Below are 24,324 nucleotides of genomic sequence, written 5' to 3'. Positions count from 1 at the left end.
TTGACCAATGTGATGATAGAAACTGGCCAAACGCCAGACATGAATAAGGACATATCTGAGACCTTTGTCCTACAGTGGACTAGAAACGGGCTGGATTTGTTTTTTATTGTTGTTATTGTTGTTATTTGTCTGGTTAATAAAGAAGTTAATAAAGGGAAAGAAGTGCCAGGAAATAATGGACAATATATCTTTAAAGATAAAAAAACGTATGCAAGATTATGATTAGAGACCACAGACTGCATAAAGCGGTTCATCCTGTCAGTAGAGACACTTATAAGCCTTGTTCTATACGGGTATGTATAAGGCTAGTGAGATTCGAGTTCTAAGCGAGTTTTCAACCATATTTCAGCAATTAGATAATAACTAGGATAGCTTTTTTAACGTTTTGTTTTCTTCAAAGTCGTCGTTTTTTATGTAGGCTATAGCAGTTCCTTTGTAGCAAATAGCAGAGCGGAAAATTGTTTTAATTTTTTCGACGTCTCATACACGGGTTCGAAACTTGCCAAGGAGCGGTAGAAAGTTTTTTTTTTTTCTTATTTTTTTTTTTTTAGTAAAAAGCATACTCCATAACAGTTATGAAATCTAGAAAGTTGAGAGATCATTTTAGTTATATGCATAGACACACACATATGCACACGCCATACGGTATACACATACACACACACACACACACACACATATATATATATATATAATATATGTCTGTGTGTAGTCTACTGTATAGTTATACATATATTATACATATATATATATATATATATATGTGTGTGTGTGTGTGTGTGTGTGTGTGTTTGTGTATATTCATGTCTGTATTTAAAAACAAAATAATATACTAAGTAATATACATACAACTTAAAGAGTTAATTATCTCATCAAAAAGTATATCGCCAGTATAAGAAAAAAAGTCTTTTTATGAACTAAAAATATCAAAACCATATTTTCACTTGAGAATTGAAAAAAACAATAAAAAAAAAACATTGGGAAAAAACAGTCCAAATGAAGTGAATTTTTCCCTGTCCTTTCTTCCAATCATCCGGAAATATTACTTTTATGACAAAGTCCTATATAATTCTAGTTGGTCCAAGGCCTATAAGCCCCCCAGCCCCTTTTCACTAACTCACAAATTCGCCAAAAATCGATCGGTTGTGTGTCACTTTGGCCTCTTCCATAAATCAATACGAGATGAGTCCCCTAGTCGAAAACAACTCTCTTTACCTCTCTTGTCATTTCTGTTTCTCTTAATTTCTTCATGTGTCAAGTCACGCTTTATTTCTCTCTTTTTCCCCCTTCTCTTACTCAATATCCTTCTCCATTCTAGCAGTGCTTATTCAAACTATTGGGTTTTGAACTCTCAAACTACCTAATGTAATAATTTCACTCGATTTTATATTTAATGTTTTATATCAGTAATGCCTCGGGAAAAATAGCGGACAAAGTTCGCGCCTTGCGAGATGGCAACACTCATCCACCCCCGCAAAGCGTGCCAGATGTCGCTATATTTTTCCCCCCTTCGCGATATATTCGGTCCCCCTCCACCCGACCCTCATTTGCGTTACGCGAATTGCCCTATAAAGATCCAAAGTTCCTTATCAGTTATTTCGATCTCTGTGGCCCTCTCTAGCTTCGTAATCCTTCACATCACCCTATAACAAATGGCCGTCTCGCAAATCCGAGAAATCGCTACATATTGGCATAAAAACTGAACGTGGAGGACAAAAGAAAAAAAAAAAAAAAAGATGTTTCTCCTGCATTGTCCAAACCCCCTGAGGGTCTCACGTACTACGGGCTTATAGGCGCACTTGCCTCCCATCCACTCATTTCCCACAAGTGGGGAAGGAAATGCTGTTGTCAATTACTGCATTGTTCCGTCACAAAGCTGTCGGACATTGTAAATGCATTTTAGAGAGGAGGGAACGCGGTTTGTCTCGCTAAAGAAACAGTTTCCGTTTCTCATTCTTCCTTTAAACGAGTGGAATGTTAAGGTCGTCAGGATCACAATAGAGCGGTACTGCTTCGTTATTTCTTTTAATGTGAATAATTTTCATAACATAGGATATTTTAAAAGAGTAGTAGGACTGAGATGTTTATGACTTAATACAATAAGTGTCTAAATTATAAAAAGTTAGTCATTTATCTTATTATTATTATTATTATTTTTATTATTATTATTATTATTATTGTTGTTGTTGTTGTTGTTGTTGTTGTTGTTACTAGCTAAGTTACAACCCTGTTTGTTGTTGTTGTTGTTGTTGTTATTACTAGCTAAGTTACAACCCTAGTTAGAAAAGCAAGATGCTATAAGCCCAAGGGCTCCAACAAGGAAAAATAACCCCTGCGAGGAAAGGAAATAAGGAAATAAATAAACAATATAAGAAGTATATGAACAGTTAAAATAAAGTATTTTTCAAAAACATTAACAACATTAAAACGGACATTTCATATATAAACTGTGAAAGGACTTCTGTAAAGTCTGTTCAACATGAAAACATTTGCTGCAAGTCTGAACGTTTGAAGTTCTACTGATTCTTATTGCTAATCCAATGCTTATTAACACTACAAAGTGTTTTTCCCAATTCAGTTTATATAATATGTTCACAATATCGTTGTTTTGGATATCACATGATTCACATCAATTTTAGATTAATTGAAACACGTTAGGCCATTACAGTGATTGGACTGTAATGTGATAAAAATAAAAGCTTTTCTTTTTAGTTAAGTGATGTGTAATACAGATGAAATCACAATAGCATATGTATAAATGTATATGTATTATATGTATGTGTATATATATAATATATATATGTGTGTGTGTAATATATATATATATGCTGTATATATATGTATATATATAATATATATGTATATATTATATATATATCTGTATGTATATATATATATATATATATATGTGTGTGTGTGTGTGTGTGTGATGTGTTTGTTTATTTGTTTGTATATGTATATTTTATCTATATGCATGTATGTATTTAAATACTTATGTAATATATATATATATATATACACAACACACATATATATATATATATATTAATACACACACACACACACACACACACATATATATATATATATATATGTGTGTGTGTGTGTGTGTGTATGTGTGTATGTGTGAAATAAACGAGGTATGTTACGTAACAGTCCCTGAATGATAAACAAAAAACCGCAGAGACTTTATAAAAATATTTGAGATACTAAAAATAATAGACACCAAACTTTTTAACACCATCTCGCTAGGATTCATCTCTATGCCTTTCCTCAGTCTACCTAAAACATCTCACCATCCTATTGTCTCCCATTTCTTCTACATTATCGAACCATCCTAAAACCCACTTTAATTTCTTCACTTTCTCTACGTATGTGCAGTTTTCTTTACTCTTCCAATTCTTCTTCTACCATAAGAATGCGTCAAAACTTGCGGCAAATGTTTTTTTTTTATGTTGAAAAGGCTGACATAAGTCTTTTTACAGTTTATATAGGAAATGTGTTTTAATGTTTTTTACTGATTTTGAAATATTTTATTTTGATTGTTCATTATTTCTCATATGGTTTATTTATTTCATTATTTCCTTTACTCGCTGGGCTATTTTTCCATGTTGGAGCCCTTGGGCTTATAGCATCTTGCTTTTCCATCTAGGGTTGTAGCTTAGCTAGTAGGCTAATAACAACAACAACAACAACAACAACAACAACAACAACAACAACAACAACAAACAATAATAATAATAATAATAATAATAATAATAATAATAATAATAATAATAATAATAATAATAATAATAATAACAACAACTCATTTTCCTTTCATTCGCATTAAACATCTACACTTCACCACCAGTGAAGATGGTTGGCTGAAAATTTCCTTTATGCATCCCAACCTTAGCTTTCATAAACATTCTAAGTTTATACCCAAATTCTTCTCCTTTCTTCACCTATTTTGGGAATCGCCTCTACTCTCATCCCAAAAATATCTGTTACGTTTGCTTCTAAGTACATAATACGAATTAGTGTATTTCACTCTTCCACAATCTGCATTAACTTTAACATTATTATTATTATTATTATTATTATTATTATTATTATTATTATTATTATTATTATTATTATTATTATTATTAGCTAAGCTACAACCCTAGTTGGAAAAGCAAGATGCTATAAGCCCAAGGGCTCCAACAGGGAAAAATACCCCAGTGAGGAAAGGAAATAAGGAAATGAATAGATGATATAAGAAGTAATGAAAATTAAAATCAGATATTTTAAAAACATTAACACCATACCATATACTGTACTCACCTAATCACACCTCTGTCTTCAACTAATTAATTGCAATTTTACGTCATCAACAGGCTCTTACGATAAGCCATCCACCCATACCTCATCTATGGTTTTGCCTCTCTTCTATCTTCCTCAATAATGTAATTTCAAAAATAATAACCCCGTCGATTTAGGACTGCATACTCTCAGTTAGGTGCCACCTCGCTCTTGTTAATTTATCTTATTTTCTGCATTAACTTTCCTTAAGAAAATTTTTTATGCCCGGAAAAGTTTTTTTTTTTTTTTTTTTTTTTTTTTTTTGATCGCCTAATTCATCCTCCCCTATACCTGTATAGAATCTTCCTTTCTATTACGTAGTTACACCTCAAATAAATTCTCCCTAAACCTCCATATATAAATATATATATATATATATATATATGTATATATATATATATATATATGTGTGTGTGTGTGTGTGTGTGTCATCATCCTCATTATCATCATCCGTTACTAGTCCACTGCAGAACAAAGGCCTCAGACATGTCCTTCCACTTGCATCTGTTTATGGTCTTTCTATGCCAGTCAACACCCGCAATCCTCCTTAGGTCGTCGATCCATCGTCTTCTCGTCCTTCCTCTGCTTCTATTACAATCTTAGGGACCCATTCTGTTATTATTATTATTATCATTATTATTATCATTATTATTATCATTATTATTGTTGTTGTTATATATATATATATATATATATGTGTGTGTATATAATATATATATATATATATATATATACATACAGCATCTGGATGGGTGTTTTAGCGAGTCTTTTCTTTGTCCATATCTTTGTGAATCTGTGAATACAGTCATCGAAAATGTGCACTCACACACATACACACACACACACACACTCAAATAAATCGGGTGAAATTGGGTAAACGGAATAATGGTTGCAAATGTCCTCTTCCCTCTTTTAACGATTCCCAGTCTGATGACGGGAGGTCATAACGGGCGAATTTTTGCCCCGTTTCCATCCGAATTTCCATTTCAATTAATGCAAACAAAGGTCCATATTTCCATATTCGTCCCATAACTGATAATTCGTGAGGCCTTCGTCCCCAACCTCCCCCGCAGTCGCAAAAATTGTCCCTTTTTCTCACGGCAAAATCGCCGCGATCATTTTTCGCTGGTTTTCCCTAGTTTCCGTTTTGTTTGGTTTCGCCAATTCCCGTTTCTCGGCGATTGAAAAATTTATTTTCAATTTTTCAACGGAATTTAGTATACCATTTTTACTATGCATTGCTTTAATTAGTCATTATTTATCTAATATTATCAACTTGATAATCAAAAAAGGGAATAATGAATTGAGCACCTGACGAAATCTGGTGCCAAAATCGAAACTTTTATTTCTCGTGAAAAAGAGGGTTTGAGTTACGCAGGGGTTGGATGGGCGTGGGTGGGGGGTGTAGGTGTGGGTGGAGGCCTACAATCATACAGTAGCGATTCATCAGAAGTCTAAAATGTAGCCCGAGCCATTGCCATTGTTATCCCGTGCGTTTTTACGTCTCCGTCTGCGCCTACCGATTTCCCAAGCCTACCGAAATTTTCCCATGGTCTTCGTTCTCGTTTCTTTTCGTTTCGATTCTATTTGTCTTATCCTATTTTCATAATTCTCCAAATCATGATGAGGATATATTCATACATTCATCTATTTGCCTTCAAATATATCTTCCGGAAGAGTTTATCATATTTTATTTCTAAAATATTTAATTCCAACAACAGCTGTGATAAAAGCGTGGTTAATGACTATTTGTTCTCGTCCGGGAGTGAGCGAAAACCTCTTGGCCTGGAAGAGGAAAAAACAGCTGGATGAAGGAACACGGGTTTTCGATAACAATTTCGATACGTTACGAAATGGTTTTACTGTAATCATGCACCTAAAATCTATATGATATAAATTCCTTTAAAGAATGATATATTCTTCAAAATTAACCATTCTATAATACCAATAATTTCATATAGAAAACCTCGAACTTTCATATACATGCTCCATTAAATGAGTAACTGGCAACTGCTACCCACCCTCTTCCACCCACGACTTTTAAAATGGTTAGTGTCTCGCCCCTCTTACCTTCCTCTCCCTCCCTCCAAGATTTCCCCCTCTCCCTGACACCATTACCTCACCCTTCCCCTCCCTCCGTATATGCGGTGGCCTCTGCCTTTGCCTCCCTTTTATCTAATAGGCCGTTATGAAAGATACTCTTACCACATTGTAATTTGTTACTGTAGTTGTTTAGTCTGTTTCATTTGGGGTTTTAGTAAAATATTAGGTTTACATTTTTATAAATAATTCATATTTAACCAAATTACGTATGAGATTATGTGTGTGTGTGTATATATATATATATATATATATATTATGTGTATATATATATATATATATATATGAGCTTTTAGTAAAATATTAGGTTTACATTTTTTTAATAACTTCTATGTAAACGAATTCTGTACACACACACACACACACACACACATATATATATATATATATATATGTGTGTGTGTGTGTGTGTGTGTGTGTGTGTGATGAATGGCCTTGTAGAAAATAAATTCGGCAGTCACTGCCATAAACGTTTCTTCCACTGTTGAATGAAGAATAATTTTCCCGTGCAAAAAAAAAAAAATAAATAGAAAAAATAAAAAAAAAATAAAGTTAATGCATAGATCCCAAAACCCACAACCTTTTCTTGCGTAACCCGCATCATCATCATCTTACCATACTTATTCCCATAGCGTATATGTCTATATACGCATAGGCCTACTCCCTGACAGCCATCCTACAGAGAAGAATACGTTAACGTCTTTAGCTGAAATTATTATTATTATCATTATTATTATTATTATTATTATTATTATTATTATTAATGTTGTTGTTGTTATTATTATTATTATTATTATTATTATCATTTTTATTATTATTATTATTAATGTTGTTATTATTATTATTATTATTATTATTATTATTATTATTATTATTATTATTATTGTTATTATTATTATTATTATTATTATTGATATCATTTATTATTATTATTATTATTATTATTATTATTATTATTATTATTATTATTATTATTTCATGTTTTAATTTCAACAAAAAAAAAAAGAAAAAAAAAGAGAAAACTCGGTGTGAGCTTGTGCCAGACTTTTGAAATCTGCCGATTCGATTTACACAGAAAATGTCAATTAGCTCATCTTCGCTCACTGAATATGTGAGGAGATTAGAGGCCATAGTTGTTGGCTAATTGGTGGAGGAGAGAGCGGCAGTTCGTAACAGAGAGAGAGAGAGAGAGAGAGAGAGAGAGAGAGAGAGAACTTCAATGTTACAAAAGTAAATTGAGAGAGAGAGAGAGAGAGAGAGAGAGAGAGAGAGAACTTCAATGTAACAAAAGTAAATTGAGAGAGAGAGAGAGAGAGAGAGAGAGAGAGAACTTCAATGTAACAAAAGTAAATTGAGAGAGAGAGAGAGAGAGAGAGAGAGAGAGAGAGAGAGAGACTTCAATGTAACAAAAGTGAATTTTAAGAAGGTTTATATATCTTTTTCTTCATCTTTGACTATTATTTTAGTATGGCTGCTTTTGAATTGTTCGTAAAATGTCCGGTCTGGTCGGTCTATTTCATAAAAAAAAAAAAAACCAATGTGTTTAAAAGCATAAAAAGTTACATGACACCCGTACTACTACTACCACCACTACTACTACTACCACTACCACTACTACTACTACTACTGCTACTACTACCACACACTTATGGAGGTATATGACTGATAGCCACAAAAGCCACTACACCTTGCGCTGTTCCATGATTTACGATGAGCTATCGTAAATACACATGATAAACTATTTTTCATTGTTTGATAAATAATTAGGCCTACATATCATGATCATGTACAGTAAGGTAAAATCTGTTCTGACTCTTTTCTACCCTTTTTTTCACAATTTATGAACATATTGTGTGTATCTTTTATTTGACTGATCTCCTATCTTTTCGCTTATTTTCCCAATAACTATTTGGTATTCTACTTATTCACGTATTTCCCGTTAACTATTTGGTATTCTGTCTCTCATTTTGGCAAATACGCTTTCTTATTTACTTGTTTTCCTGTTAATTATTTGTTATTCTATCTCTTGTTTGGTAAATCCTCTATATTATTCACCTATTTTCCCATTAACTATTTGGTATTCTATCTCTCACTTGAAAAAAATCCACTTTCTTATTCACTTATTTTCTCCATTAACTATTTGGTATTCTATCTCTCATTCAGCAAATCCTTATTTTATTCACTTATTTTCCCCTTAACTATTTGGTATTTTATCTCTCATTTGGCAAATACGTTTTCTTATTCACTTATTTCCCCATTAACTATTTGGTATTCTATCTCTCATTTGACATATCCACCTTCTTAGTCTCATTTTTTCATTAACTATTTGGTATTTTATCTTTCACTTGGCAAATCCACTTTCTTATTCCCTTATTTTCCCGTTAACTGTTTGGTATGCTATCTCTCATTTGACAAAGCCTCTATCTTGTTCACTTATTTTCCTGTTAACTGTTTGGTATTTTATCTCTCATTTAACAAAACCGTAATCTTGTTCACTTATTTTCCTGTTAACTGTTTGGTATTCTATCTCTCATTTGACAAAACCTCTATCTTGTTCACTTATTTTCCTGTTAACTGTTTGGTATTCTATCTCTCATTTGACAAAACCTCTATCTTGTTCACTTATTTTCCTGTTAACTATTTGGTATTCTATCCCTAATTTGACCAATCTGCTCTCTTATTCACTTATTTTCCCGTTTACTATTTTGTCAATCTGCCTTATTCACCCCTTTTTCCGTTATCTATTTGGGGGGAGGGCCCCAGGGGGGCCGAAAATTTTTCGAAAATTTTTTGAAAATTTCGGCCGATTTTCGGGCCGAAAATTTTTCTGAAAATTTTTTCGAAAATTTCGGACGATTTTCGGGCCGAAAATTTTTCTGAAATTTTTTCGAAAATTTCGGCCGATTTTCGGATTTGACCAATCTGCTCTCTTATTGACTTATTTTCCTACATACTTCATTTCTCCATCGTTTTCCCACTGTACTTTTATCATGCCCTACCACTGTCCTTTAGTCCTTTGACTATTCCGTTGCTAAAGATTAACTGTACGGTAACTTTCCTCTCTGCATCTCAGAGCACCTTGTAAAAAACTTCGTACTTAATAGCCAATTTTGGCTACTTAACAAATGATTTTAGTCAATATATTTAAAGTTTAACGATAAGATTTTCTAAATTGTCTGGATAAGAATGGAGTTGTGGTGGCCGATGTGGTAACGTCCCTAATTGGTGAACACCAGAGTGTGATTCGTGTCTCGCTTAGACTCGTTAGTTTCCTTGGTTGCTGCAACCTCACCATCCTTGTGAGCTAAGGATGGGGGGTTTTGGGGAACTTATAAGTCTATTTGCTGAGTCATCAGCAGCCGTTGCCTGACCCTCCTTGGTCTTAGCTTGGGTGGAGAGGGGCTTGGGCGCTGATCATATGTATTTATGGTCAGGGCAATGTTACTGTCCCTTGCCTCTGCCAATCATGGGCGGCCTTTAAACCTTTACCGCAGAAAAAAAAAAAAAAAAAAAAAAAAAAAAAACATTACAAGTCAATGATGCGAATGTTTGACCCAAGTGGGAGCTTGATGTTATTTATTTCGAGTTTTTAGCTTCTACTGTTTGTTGTTATTTACGAACATTGCTGCCTTATCATTCACGTCCACGTTAAATACGTGGATTATTTTTTTTTCTTTTCTTTTTTTGCAAGTGGTGATCTTTAATGATAAATATCTTGAATAAATTTTTCCAATTATAAATTTATTTTGATTTTGCATATACTGTGCTTGGTTGTGTTATCCGTATCAATTATATTTGGATAAATAATAATAATAATAATAATAATAATAATAATAATAATAATAATAATAATAATAATAATAATAATAATAATAATTCAATTTTTTCATAACCCCACCTACCACCTCACTTCACTTATCTCCCATCCCCCGATTCTCTTGAAATATAACTCGTTCATCAGAGGCTCATAACCAATTCATTCTTCGATGGCCTGTAACCAACTGCCATGGGAAACCTTATGTATGTTAATTACCCATATGCTTTTTATAAGCCTTTGTACTCTGAGAAAGTGTATGAGTAAACATGGGAACCCTTTGTTTTATCGTTGTTCCGTTACATGAATATTTTCCAAATTTACTTGTTTTGCTGTTGCTCATCTTGCCAAAGTATCTATAGTCAATTTCTTTTAGCGAGGCATATTTGCACCGACTCGCAGCGGTGCCCTTTTAGCTCGGAAAAGTTTCCTGATCGCTGATTGGTTGAACAAGATAATTCTAACCAATCAGCGATCGGGAACTTTTCCGAGCTAAAAGGGCACCGTTGCAAGTCGGTGCAAATCTGCCTCGCTAAATGAAATGGACTATAGGGGTACTGTGCGAAGTGGTTGTTAAGTACTAAAAGAGAGGCGAGGTGAATGTAAGTAGAGTTTATTCAACACATAAGGAACTTATATACAAACAATTGAGAGCAACAATGTCACAAAAGTTTAAGTAATCTGAAACATGCGATGGCAGGCTTAAACAGGTTGTTTTATTATTGGTGTGGAAGAGAGCGAGAGATAAATAATAATAATAATAAAAATAGTAATAATAATAATAATAATAATAATAATAATAATAAAAATAAAAATAAAAATAATAATAATAATAATAATAATAATAATTAGACAAAATATATTTACATGCAAAAGCAACAGCATTACATTGTATTAGCGTGTATGAAACACACGGTACAGTACTTTGTATTTGTAATACTACTGATTTATCGACCTTTATTTAGCATAATTTCTTCTAGAGCTATATTTTTTCCACGTATTAGTTTTATCACATATTTTTAATCATCAGTACGAAGTCTTCAAAACTTGAGTGAACATTTCTATTTTTTAAATATTTAGCCAGAGTTATAATGACAAAGATTATATATAGAAGATATTTATTTTAATGTTACTCTTCTCAAAATATTTTATTTTTCCTTGTTTCCTTTCCTCACTGGGCTATTTTCCCGGTTGGAGCTCCTTGGCTTATAGCATCCTGTTTTTCCAACTAGGGTTGTAGCTTAGCAAGTAATAATAATAATAATAATAATAATAATAATAATAATAATGATATTAATAATAATAATAATAATAATAATAATAATAATAATAATGAAATGTTTTAGCCCTGTCGTTAATTCTAACATTTATTTTTTTAATTTTTTTCAAAGACCTTGACAGAGTTACAAGTGCAGAGACTCGTCCGGATTATGAATGTATCATAATCCTGTCATTAATTCAAAGTCATTTTTTCCCAACTGAAAGCTTCTAGAGATATTTTCATAAATAACTACTATTATAATTTGCGTCATGTAACGTACCATAACGTATGATGCATTTCCGATGGACAATGATTATAGACGTTTGCTGGAAAAATAATCATCCATACTCATTGAATGCTGTTGACTCAAACTTGTGGCCAAAGGTTTCTAGCAGAAGAGGTCAGATAATAAGGGATTTCCTGGAGCAGTGAATGCCAATCGTATTAAATTGTACTATTCTACAGTAGACTCGACTCTTCTAAAATGTATTTTTTAAAGTGACCTAGAAAACTACGCGGATGTTAGCTATTATTGCTTTCAAATTATCCATACACTATTTTCCTCTCCTTTAATCTGATAGACTCAAAATAAACTTAGGAATGGATATCTCCCTGCTTCATTTAATTTATATTTTTTGAAAGAACTGTCTTGATTAAAGGAAAATACTCCTTTCACCCTTAGGCTCTTATACAGAGTCACCTGTGCTGCCAGCACTGTCGATTTTTACCGGCAAGTTAAAAGAAAAGTGAGCTTAGAAATATATAGAACGTGGAAGAAAGAAATGAAAGAAGAGTTACTTTATGACAATACATTTGCTTCAGTGATATCTTTTAGAGCAAGAACTAATACGTTAAGACTAAATATTATAAATAGACACAATGAGGGGAATGTAAACTGTAATTTTTGTGTAAATGAGGAGGAAGATTTGATACATTTTTATTGTTTTGCCAGGAATATAGAAAAGAAAGGAATGAAGTAATTGAGCTACAACAACCCTACGAGGAAGACCTAAAGAAAATAATAGGATTATTTTTATTTAGTGAAACAAATATAGAAAAGAAAAAAGAAGTATTAAACCTGATGTGGAAGAAAAGACAAAACAGTACAAGAAGATAAACTTTGGAGGCGCCGTTGTAAAGGCTAGGCCTCACCCCAGAACCTGACTTGACCTGAAGAAATTCTAAATTCATATACCTAAATCAGCTATTTCGTTCCATCATTTCCTCATATTTTTTCATTTAAGATATGCAACAGAGCCCAAAGAGTTCTTTCCTCCGTTTGATGTCATATTATTATTATTATTATTATTATTATTATTATTATTATTATTATTATTATTATTATTATTATTAGCTAAGCTACAACCCTAGTTGGAAAAGCAAGATGCTATAAGCCCAAGGGCTCCAACTGGGAAAAATAGGCCAATGAGGAAAGGAAATAAGGAAATAAACGATATAAGAAGTAATGAAAATTAAAATAAAATACTTTGAAAACATTAACATCATTAAAACATATTTGATTTATAAACTATAAAAGGACTTATGCAAACCTGTTCAATATAAATACATTTGCTGCGAGTTTGAACTTTTGAAGTTCTACTGATTCAACTACCCGATTAGGAAGATCATTCCACAACTTCATCACAGATGGAAGTTATTTAAATTGCCTAGAAATTACAGATTAATAGACCATTCATAATTGAATAAAAAATGTGAAAAAATTTGTTAATTTACCGATGGATGAGTATATGAGAAACCTTTCTACTTTTACGAGTCAACTTCCCATAGGTTTAAGTTTTCAAGTTGATGTTCTAGACAATAATTACGAAAAATTTTGAGGATTATTTTTTTATCAATTATAATGAATTTCTTTTAAAAACTACGTCGTAGCGGAAATTAATTAATTAATTATATATTATTATTATTATTATTATTATTATTATTATTATTATTATTATTATTATTATTAGCAGTAATAATACAGTAGTTGCAGTGGTTGTAATAGGTGGTATTGTTGTTGTTGTTGTTGTTTTAGTAGTGTATAAATTTGTGATTTTGAAATTAAGAAAGAAAATCTAGAAATAAGATCTGATAATATTTTATAAAAAAAAAATATATATATAGAAATCATTTCCCATAAGAATGAAAAATCAAATCAAAACAAATAAAATAACGAAAAAGATAAAAAGAGACAAGAAAGGATGAAGCATAAACCCAAAATAGATAAAAAAAAAAGTTAAAAATAGAAAAGAAAAAGTAAATGAATGAAACGAACATTGAAAATCTTCGCCTTTTTACGTCTGTTTACTGAGGTTTCTGGCGGTTTCGGACGGCGCCTTAATGAAGTTGACTTTTGAGACCCCAATTTAAACTTTGTTGTTGAGACGGTGATTGATGGAGTGCTCCGATTCAATAAACAACAGAACCCCCACCCCCCACTCCCCCAACACAAACTCGAACACTCCATCCCCTCCCCCTTCTCTCCCCGGGGGTCCCCTACCCCTGTCTTTACAATAAGCTCCCCCTGAGTTCCATTGGCGTCGATTAAATGGTTTACGATAAAGTGGAACAAATATCGAATAGATGAGTGATGAGTCATTTACTTTTCGTTTACTCCTTTTATGAAATAATATATTTCCATTTCTCTTTTTTTTTTTTTGTGAATTCGTTTGTGTATGTGATTATTTTATACAGAAATCATTTAAAGCTTAGCGTCTTTCAGTATATTTTTGTTCTGCTTTTTAAAACAAGGTACGGTTAATTTACGTATGTTGAACGCTGGTAGTAAACACGATCGTCCAGGATAATGTGGTCTATTTAGTAAACTAAATCGCCCAAGGTATTGTAGTCCATTTAGGAAACAAAATCAACCAAGATACAGTAGTCTATTTAGGAAACAAAATCACCCAAGATACAGTAGTCTATTTAGTAAACAAAATCACCCAAGATACAGGAGTCTATTTAGTAAACAAAATCACCCAAGAAACAGTAGTCTATTTAGTAAACAAAATCGCACAAGATACAGTAGTCTATTTAGTAAATAAAATCACCCAAGATACAGTAGTCTATTTAGTAAACAAAATCGCCCAAGATACAGTAGTCTATTTAGTAAACAAAATCATCAAAGATACATTAGTCTATTTAGTAAACAAAATCATCAAAGATACAGTAGTCTATTTAGTAAACAAAATCGCCCAAGATACAGTAGTCTATTTAGTAAACAAAATCGCCCAAGATACAGTAGTCTATTTAGTAAACAAAATCACTCAAGATACAGTAGTCTATTTAGGAAACAAAATCAACCAAGATACAGTAGTCTATTTAGTAAACAAAATAACTCAAGATACAGCAGTCTATTTAGGAAACAAAATCATCAAAGATACAGTAGTCTATTTAGTAAACAAAATCATCAAAGATACAGTAGTCTATTTAGTAAACAGAATCACCTAAGATACAGTAGTCTATTTAGTAAACAAAATCACCCAAGATACAGTAGTCTATTTAGTAAACAAAATCACCCAAGATACCGTAGTCTATTTAGAAAATAAAATCACCCAAGATACGGTAGTCTATTTAATAAACAAAATCACCCAAGATACCGTAGTCTATTTAGAAAATAAAATCACCCAAGATATGGTAGTCTATTTAATAAACAAAATCACCTAAGGTACAGTAGTCTATTTAGTAAACAAAATCACCCAAGATACAGTAGTCTATTAAGTAAACAAAATCACCCAATATATAGAAGTCTATTTAGTAAACAAAATCACCCAAGATACAGTAGTCTATTTAGTAAACAAAATCACTCAAGATTCAGTAGTCTATTTAGTAAACAAAATCACCCAAGATACAGTAGTCTATTTAGTAAACAAAATCACCCAAGATACAGTAGTCTATTTAGTAAACTAAATCACCCAAGACACAGTAGTCTATTTAGTAAACAAAATCACCCAAGATACAGTAGTCTATTTAGTAAACAAAATCACCCAAGATACAGTAGTCTATTTAGTAAACAAAATCACCCAAGATACAGTAGTCTATTTAGTAAATAAAATCACCCAAGATACAGTAGTCTATTTAGTAAATAAAATCGCCCAAGATACAGTATTCTATTAAGTAATCAAAATCAACAAAGATGCAGTAGTTTATTTAGTAAACAAAATCACCCAAGATACAGTAGTCTATTTGAGCAAGGTTTAATCCATAGAGAACCGAAAGACGGTGAAAATTAGTCTTTATGAAGCGAACTTCTCTCCAGACTTTTGATGACTTAAGCAGTCAACAAATTCCTCGAAGTCGTTTAAGACTTTGTCTGGATTAAAAGCCTTAGTTTCTCCCAAATCGTTTGGACACAATGGTGAATGAAATCGTGTGTTTTCGAATATTGTTGTTTTAATTTTGTTTTTATTATCTGCATCTATCCGTTACCGTATTATTTTTCACGTATATTTTTGGTATTATCTTTTACAATGAACATTTCACATGCTCTTGACCTTTGAATTCGGTTCGCAATTTGTTAATGATAGGTTGCAATCACTGGTGTTTTTGCATTTCTTAATTTTTTTTTTTTTACTGGTGTCATAAGTGTAATAACAATATAACCCTATTGTAACTCTGTACATGCCATTTTTGCTGAAATAAAGATTATTATTATTATTATTATTATTATTATTATTATTATTATTATTATTATTATTGGTATTATTATTATTATTATTATCAGTATTATTATTGTTATTATTATTATTATTATTATTATTATTATTATTATTATTATTATTATTATTATTATTATTATTATTATTATTTGGCAGTTACTGTGTTTGTAGTGAGATAATTACCAATTTTACTAAACTGAACTCTAAGACAATGTTTGATTAACTATTGGAACAGAACTTCGCATGGACTTTACAAGGAATATATCATCTCATTCCATGAATGTACCACATTACTATTGCCCAAAACATTACTCCTTCCATTCCTTTTTCAGTATTTTTTTCCTTAGAAGACAAGGGTAAGTCTATTCTAAGCTCTTGTCTAGACCAGGACCGAATGTGACAAGAAAAAAAAAAGAAAATTAAAAAGACTGTTTAAGTTATCAAAAGTCTGGAGAGATGTTCGCTTCTGAAAGACTAATTTTCACCTTCTTTCTATTCGTATCATCGTATGGATTAAACCATTCTTAAATAGTCTACGGTATCTTGGGTGATTTTGTTTACTAAATAGACTACTGAATATTGGGTGATTTTGTTTAATAAATAGACTACTGTATCTTGTGTGATTTTGTTTACTAAATAGGCTACTGTATCTTGAGTGATTTTGTTTACTAAATAGACTACTGTATCTTGGGTGCTTTTGTTTACTAAATAGACTACTATATCTTGGGTGATTTTGTTTACTAAATAGACTGCTGTATCTTGGGTGATCTTTTTTACTGAATAGACTACTGTATCTTGGGTGATTTTGTTCACTAAATATACTGCTGGATCTTGAGTGATTTTGTTTACTAAATAGACTACTGTATCTTGGGTGATTTTGTTTACTAAATAGACTACTGTATCTTGGGTGATTTTGTTTACTAAATAGACTACTGTATCTTGGGTGATTTTGTTTACTAAGTAGACTACTGTATCTTGGGTGATCTTTTTTACAGAATAGACTACTGTATCGTGGGTGATTTTGTTCACTAAATATACTGCTGGATCTTGAGTGATTTTGCTTACTAAATAGACTACTGTATCTTTGGCAATTCTGTTTAACCTACAAAAAAGATTACTGTATCTTGGGCGATTTTGTTCACTAAATAGGTGACTGTACCTTAGGCGATTTTGTTTTCTAAATATACTATTGTATCTTGGGTGATTTTGTTAACTAAATAGACTAATGTATCTTGGGTGATTTTTCTTACTAAATAGACTTTACTGATTTACTGATAATAATTGATAATCAATAGTCACTGAAAATGTATAGATTTTTATTTCTATATAGTACAAGCTTTTTGGTTCATCTAAGATTATGCTTGATTATGTTTCTCACTACAATACATATGTACTGTAGGTATATCATGAATTATCTTTCGTATTAAATAAAACTCCCTCATGAATATACTTGAACATTTTGAAACTGCCAACTTTAATTATAGATTCAAATGTTCTACTTGCACGTTATATCCGACTTGAGGTGAGTTTTTTTTTTTTTTTTTTTTTTTTTTTCATAGACATTATGCACTAAGCGTTAGGTTTACTAACAGATGTCGTATATGTAAATTGTGCATATGGTGCGTGTGTTTTGGTCTTCAAGTCGCTTTCCGTGTAATTACTGGCAATACATCATTCCATTTCCATGCAATGTGCTTGAATTTAAACAGCTGTGGCATATTTCACCGGTTAAACAATGTAATGTATACTTATTGATTTCCAAAAATCATACCATCTGTAATCTTTGGCACCGTCGTTCAATTAGTTCATTATGCATGTTGCAAAAGATTTTTCATAATTCTGACCATCTTTTATATTCAGATCTCCCTGGACAATTCTATCCTGTTCGTAATACTAGGCAGACAGTTAATTCTAATAGCCAGGCCTTCTCCATCATGAGGCTCAATACAACACAGCAGGCCTTCTCCATTATGAGGCTCAATACAACACAGTGATCTAGAAGTTTTATTCCAGCTGTTACCAAGTTGTGGAATGATCTTCCTAATCGGATAGTTGAATCAGTAGAACTTCAAAAGTTCAAAGTTGGAGCAAATGTTTTTATGGTGACCAGGCTGACATGAGTCTTTTTATTGTTTATATATGACATATCTGTTTTTGACGTTGTTAATAGTTTATATAGGACATAATCTGTTTTGACGCTGTTACTGTTTTTAGAATGATATATTGTTGATTTATTTATTTCTTTATTTCCTTTCCTCACTGGGCTATTTTTCCCTGTTGGAGCCCTTGGGCTTATAGCATCTTGCTTTTCCAACTAGGGTTGTAGCTTGGCTAATAATAATAATAATAATAATAATAATAATAATAATAATAATAACCAAAATGTGGAGTTTAAAGGTTTAAATGTGGCTCATGAATAGCAAAGGCAAAGGACTGGACGATGTCCTAGAGACTGACTATACATACATATGATCAGCACTCAAGACCATCATCTCTAAAAACTTTACAGAACATTAGCCCCCACAACTCAAAGTAAAAGAGAGATTTTAGATTTTATTTTATGAAAGTTAGTATATTAATGTTGTTGATGTTATGTAATGAATTTGAATAATCAAATCGTGTATGAACCACTATATTGGAGGCGTAAAATCAGGCATTCTGCTCCTCTGGTATTAAGATTGGAAAACAAATAGTGGTAATGACATGAACGTAAGTGGAATTGTCAAACATGAACAGATATACATGTACACGCACGCGCACACACACACACACACACACACACACACACACACACACACACACACACACATATATATATATATATATATATATATATATATATATATATATGTGTGTGTGTGTGTGTGTGTGTGTGTGTGTGTGTGTGTGTGTGTGTGTGTGTGTGTGTGTCCAGAAATAATCATATACCACATTAGTTGATAAAACTCATGCTTTAGAGTGATGCAGTCTTGCAAATCAAATATTTCCTAAATACATTAAGTAATAAAATAAGAAATTCTACTTTTTTTTTATAAATTTTATTACTACGAAGAATTTACTTATGGTAGTTCTTATGACAATGAAACAATATACAACAGATTTTTTAGATTTGAGAACAAAGCTCTCAGAAGAATTTTGGAAGTTAAATGGCAGGACAGGATTCGAAATAAAACTATAAGAGAGATTACCCGAGTGCCATATATTGATGAGATCATGGTGAGGGGTAGATGGAGATGGTTTGGGCATTCTCTTGGCACTCCCCAAGAGAGATTAGTTCACAAAACTTTCAACTGGGCTCCATAAGGCACTAGAAGTGTTGGAAAACCCAGGTCTACATGGCTGAGGACTATGAAGCGCGAAGTAGATGATGAATGGAGAAGTATTGATTTAAAAGCTCAAGGTAGAGACGATTGGCGAAATCTATCTGAGGCCCTTTGCGTCAGTAAGTGTAGGATATGATGATGATGATGATAATTTCTTTGTTTAAGATATGATTTAGGAATGTGTTATTATTTGGTTTGTTGTCCTTTGATAACACGAGAAAGCAGTAACCTTTACTAGAATTAAAATTCACACGAATGAAAGTTTATACATTTGCTATGATAATTTTTATCAATTCTTGAGAACATTAGCAAACAAATACAACCCTTCATGAAAACAAACCTGTGGTCTCAAATCTTTGATTATTCATCTGGTAAGGATAAGGATAAGGATAGGGAAGTGGGGAATATGGGGAAAGGATAAGTACCCGTGGATACAATCCAGTTTATAGCCCGAAGGGCTGGGAAAGAATAAGGAAAAAGGGAGAAAGAGAAGTACAGGAGAAGAATAAAAGAGAGGGGGAGACCCTCATGCGATATTAGATAGTAGTAGAATCAGTCTGAGAAAAGAAAAGACAGGTAATTTTTCTTCCTTTCTGAAACTTTAAAAAATATTTTGGATTGTAATAATTACTGTTTTGTATGTTCTAATATCCTGGAAATCAGTAACTTTACGTCAGCCTATTTAATCACTGTTTATATTTGAAAATTTACAATATCGAAGTTTATCAGTTTCCCAGTACTGTTGTCTACAAAATGTGAAAAAATAAGAAAAAAATTAGATCAAGTAACTAAAAACCATATCCCTACCTTTACTTACTTTAAGGGCTGTCCGGCTGCTTTAATTTTACATATTTTAAATTCAATTCTCGCTTTAATCGACAGCCAGTGTAAATCGATTAGTATAGGGGTGATCCTTTCTCTAGGTGGGTCACCTTTTATCAGTCTTGCTTCTCTGTTTATTGTTTTGCAATTTCTTAAGTTGCATTTTGGTAAATTGTAGTAGATGGAGTTACAGTAGTCAATTTTGGTAATAACACAGTTTATTTCAAGTTTCTTTACAGAATGTTTAGCCTACTTTTTTTTATAAAAGCAATTTCTAAAATGATAGCCAGTAATTTTTACTACATAATCATTTGGACATTGAAAGACGAGTTAGCCTACAGTCAACAGATACGCCTAGATCACAAACTTTAATAGATATCGGAATAGATTTGTTATTTATGTGAATATCACCCAGGGGTATATTGTACCTAATATACCCTTTTTATAAATTACAAACTTTGTTACTCAAGCTGTCTAATTTTTTACAATAGCATAAAAAATAAAACGGTTTTCTTTGAAGACCCGTTTTGTAGTCCGTAGTTCTGTCGACATTAACAAGTACATGTGTAAACAAACGTCAGTGAATCATATCGTTACAGATTTGTTATTTATGTTTATGTGAATATCACCAGGAGTATATTGTACCTAATATAACCTTGTTATAAATTACAAACTTTGTCACTAAAACAGTATCTAATTATTTACAATATCCTAAAAAACAAAACGGTTTTCTTTGAAGAACCGTTTTGTAATCCGTAGTTCTGTCGACATTGACATATACATATGTAAATAAACGTCAGTGAATCCTTCAAATGGTTGTCAACATTTATCTACCTTTGAAAATACAATCTCTTGGATACGTTTTTGGATAAGATGCTTAGGAGGAACCCAACGAAGATTGAGCTGAAGCTTGACGACCTTCAGGAACTCGAAATCAAGATTAAAACTGAAGCAGAAGCCAAGAAGTCATCGAACGATAAGATTGAAGGCAGCCCAGCGTTAGAGCCGCAGAAGACGCGACAGGAGATAATAGAAGAGAGAATCGGATTCAATCCACGGCCAAAGAGGCCCACTTGAAGCTAAGGTGAGATAATTAGGTATTATTGTAGTGTATTACAGGGCAAAGTGACTCGGGCCATACTTAATCTCAGATCCATATAGGTGTCTTTGTGTAACGACGGACAGAACCTCCCGCATGCTTAGAACATAGGGAGCCTTTGTTTATCAGCGGCCAGTTAATCACGCGTTCATTAAAAATGGACCTCTTCGGTTTCATTGTATATTATTACATCTCAATGTATCCTAGTATTCCAACTACTTTTTCTTATGGGAAAAATTACGCTCCCTTCGAAAATAACACTCGTTCCCGTCGCAAATGAATAGTTACAGAAATATATATACATCTATATCCGCCGATAATGGGGGACCCCCAGTGGGAACTCGGGGTTTTGGGTGGGGAAAACATACTGGGGAATCGATATATAACCGTAAATCAGTCCTTTTCTTCTCTATACATTTCTTTCTGGTATTTATTATAACCGTAGAAAAAGACAAATCAGTATACCTGGATATATTTGGGAGGAGCCGTTTCAAAGGTTATTTCTTGTAGTAATACAGTAACCAGTGCTGCCAACGCCTGATGTAGATTAAATGTTAGCATTCCATACCTGATGTAGATCAAATGTTAGCGTTTCATGCTAACATTAGCACCCATTTGTTCGTTTGTTCGTTCGCCCCACCTTCCGTCCTTCGTTTCTCTCCATTATTACTCTTTTTATTACCGTATTATTTTCTCATTTTATATTCCCATTCAATATAATTTATCATACATTCCATTTTACCTTCCAATATTGGGTTTATTTGTTTTGTTATTTCCTTTCCCATTTGTTCGTTCGTTCGTTTCATCAGTTTCCGATCTGCGCATATATCCCCCCGCCCCCTGCGCAGGAGTTTCCACTCCCCCTTTTACTCTTTTTATTAGTGTTATTTTCTCATTTTTTATTCCCATTCAATATTATTTATCATTCATTCCATTTTACCTTCCTATATTGGTTTTATTTGTTGGGTTATTTCTTTATCCCTTCCCGGTTTCACATAAATACTTACCCTGGACTAGTTTTTTTATCCAGTTAATTCTCGGTATGATCTCATTTTATATTCCCATTCACTATTATTTAACGTTCATTCCATTTTATCTTCCTATATTGTTTGTAATTATTTTTGTTGGTTAGTTCCTTTTCTCTCCTCTGTGTCTTATAAAACTTTTCTTTCGTCTAGTTTCCGTAATTAGTTCATTCATGTTTTCTCTTTTGTTCGTTGTTTTTCCCTTAACGGCTTAACCAATCATCACTCTAGTCCTATTCAGATATCTCCCTACCCCCCCCCCCCCCTTCCTTTATCTCTGTATGCGCTGTTTTCCGACCCATTGTTCCCCTGCCTTTCCCGTTTTAACCTTTGACCTAGTTACTCGTCCTTCGTTACTAGTGCGTTTTTTTTCCCGTATTTTGAGATGGAACATATTATAGAAACTTGTACCGGTTGCAGCATTCCGTATCTAAAAGCAGTGGCTCAATTCCAATGTGATTTTGGTGATAATTCAGGTTATGTTGATCATTTTCTTAAATCTCACAATGTTATTCCTCAACGTTTAAACTGCCCTAACAGAGTCCAGCAAGTTTCGACGTTTCCTTCATAAAAGTAAGTCATTCCTCAATAGTCATTATTCGTGTTTTGTGACCGGGGTACTTCTAGGCAAGGTTAGGTGGGTTTGTTAGGTTCTGTGGCCTTTCTGTACTTTTTATATATTTCGTACCACTTATATGGAAAAATTATTGAATATATCTGAGGAGATATTTAGCAGTTCTAGCTCTAGTAATTCCATCGTGTCGTTGGTAGTTCTGTGTACCATTCGTCTCCGTTGGTAGTACTGTGTATCAAGGTAAGTCATTCCCCCATTCTTATTATATGTGTTTTGTGACCGGGGTACTTCTAGGCAAGGTTAGGTGGGTTTGTTAGGTTCTGTGGCCTTTTGGTACTCTTTATTTATTGTGTAATAGTTTTATGGTAGTATTATTTAGTTTACGTATGGAAAAATTTATTTCTACCTCTAGTAATGACATCGTGCCGTTGGTAACACTGTGTACCATTCGTCATCGTTGGTAGTTCTGTCAAACATTGGTAACGTTGCTAATGTTATTGTCCCCGACATCTGTTGTTTATATATTTTAACTTGGTATATATGTCACAGTGTTAATATTTATATGGTTCATTTGTATTGTATTTCATTGTGTGATTTCGTACAGGAAATATATGATTTCCTATAGTAGATATCGTGATTTAACTGGTTTTCTCATTCATTTCATCCGTAATAACATCAACCAATTCGTCAACTTATAACTAACCGAATTGGTTGATCTGTTTGTTTGCGATTGAAATGGTCATCAAAATCGGTTAAATCTCGTTATTTGCTATAGGAAATCATATATTTCTTGTGCGTAGTCACACGATGTAATAATATACAAAATTACCCATCTTCTAACCTGAACTTCCCCCCCCCTAACCTAACCTACAAGCCGTGTCCTTACCTACATACCTAATGGGGGGGGGGCTGACGCCCCCCTGCGACCCCTCTTACACTGCTGTATTCTAAGTTAGACAATGATACATACAGGTGGCCACTATCATACATACACCCCGAACATAGCATAACCAAAACTTCTCCACCTTACCTAACCTACAAGCCGGTGTGACGGTCTGAACGATCCCCCGGTCTCAGAATTCTCCTTGACATTGTATAATGGTTCTTTTCGGCCATTAGCTCGCTTCGCTCGCATGAAAATAAAACATCAAGCTCGTATGTACTGGCAAGCGGTAATGTTGAGCTGCGCACGCTACCATTACAGGAAAATAAAACATCAACCTCGTATGCACTGGCAAATGGTAATGTTCGTGCATGCGCAGATTGTCAAGGAGAATTCTGAGACCGGGGGATCGTTCAGACCGTCACACCTGGTCTTTATC

Source organism: Palaemon carinicauda, chromosome 39, assembly GCF_036898095.1.
Source record: "Palaemon carinicauda isolate YSFRI2023 chromosome 39, ASM3689809v2, whole genome shotgun sequence".
Classification (NCBI taxonomy): Eukaryota; Metazoa; Arthropoda; class Malacostraca; order Decapoda; family Palaemonidae; genus Palaemon; species Palaemon carinicauda.
This window is presented reverse-complemented; position numbering follows the sequence as displayed.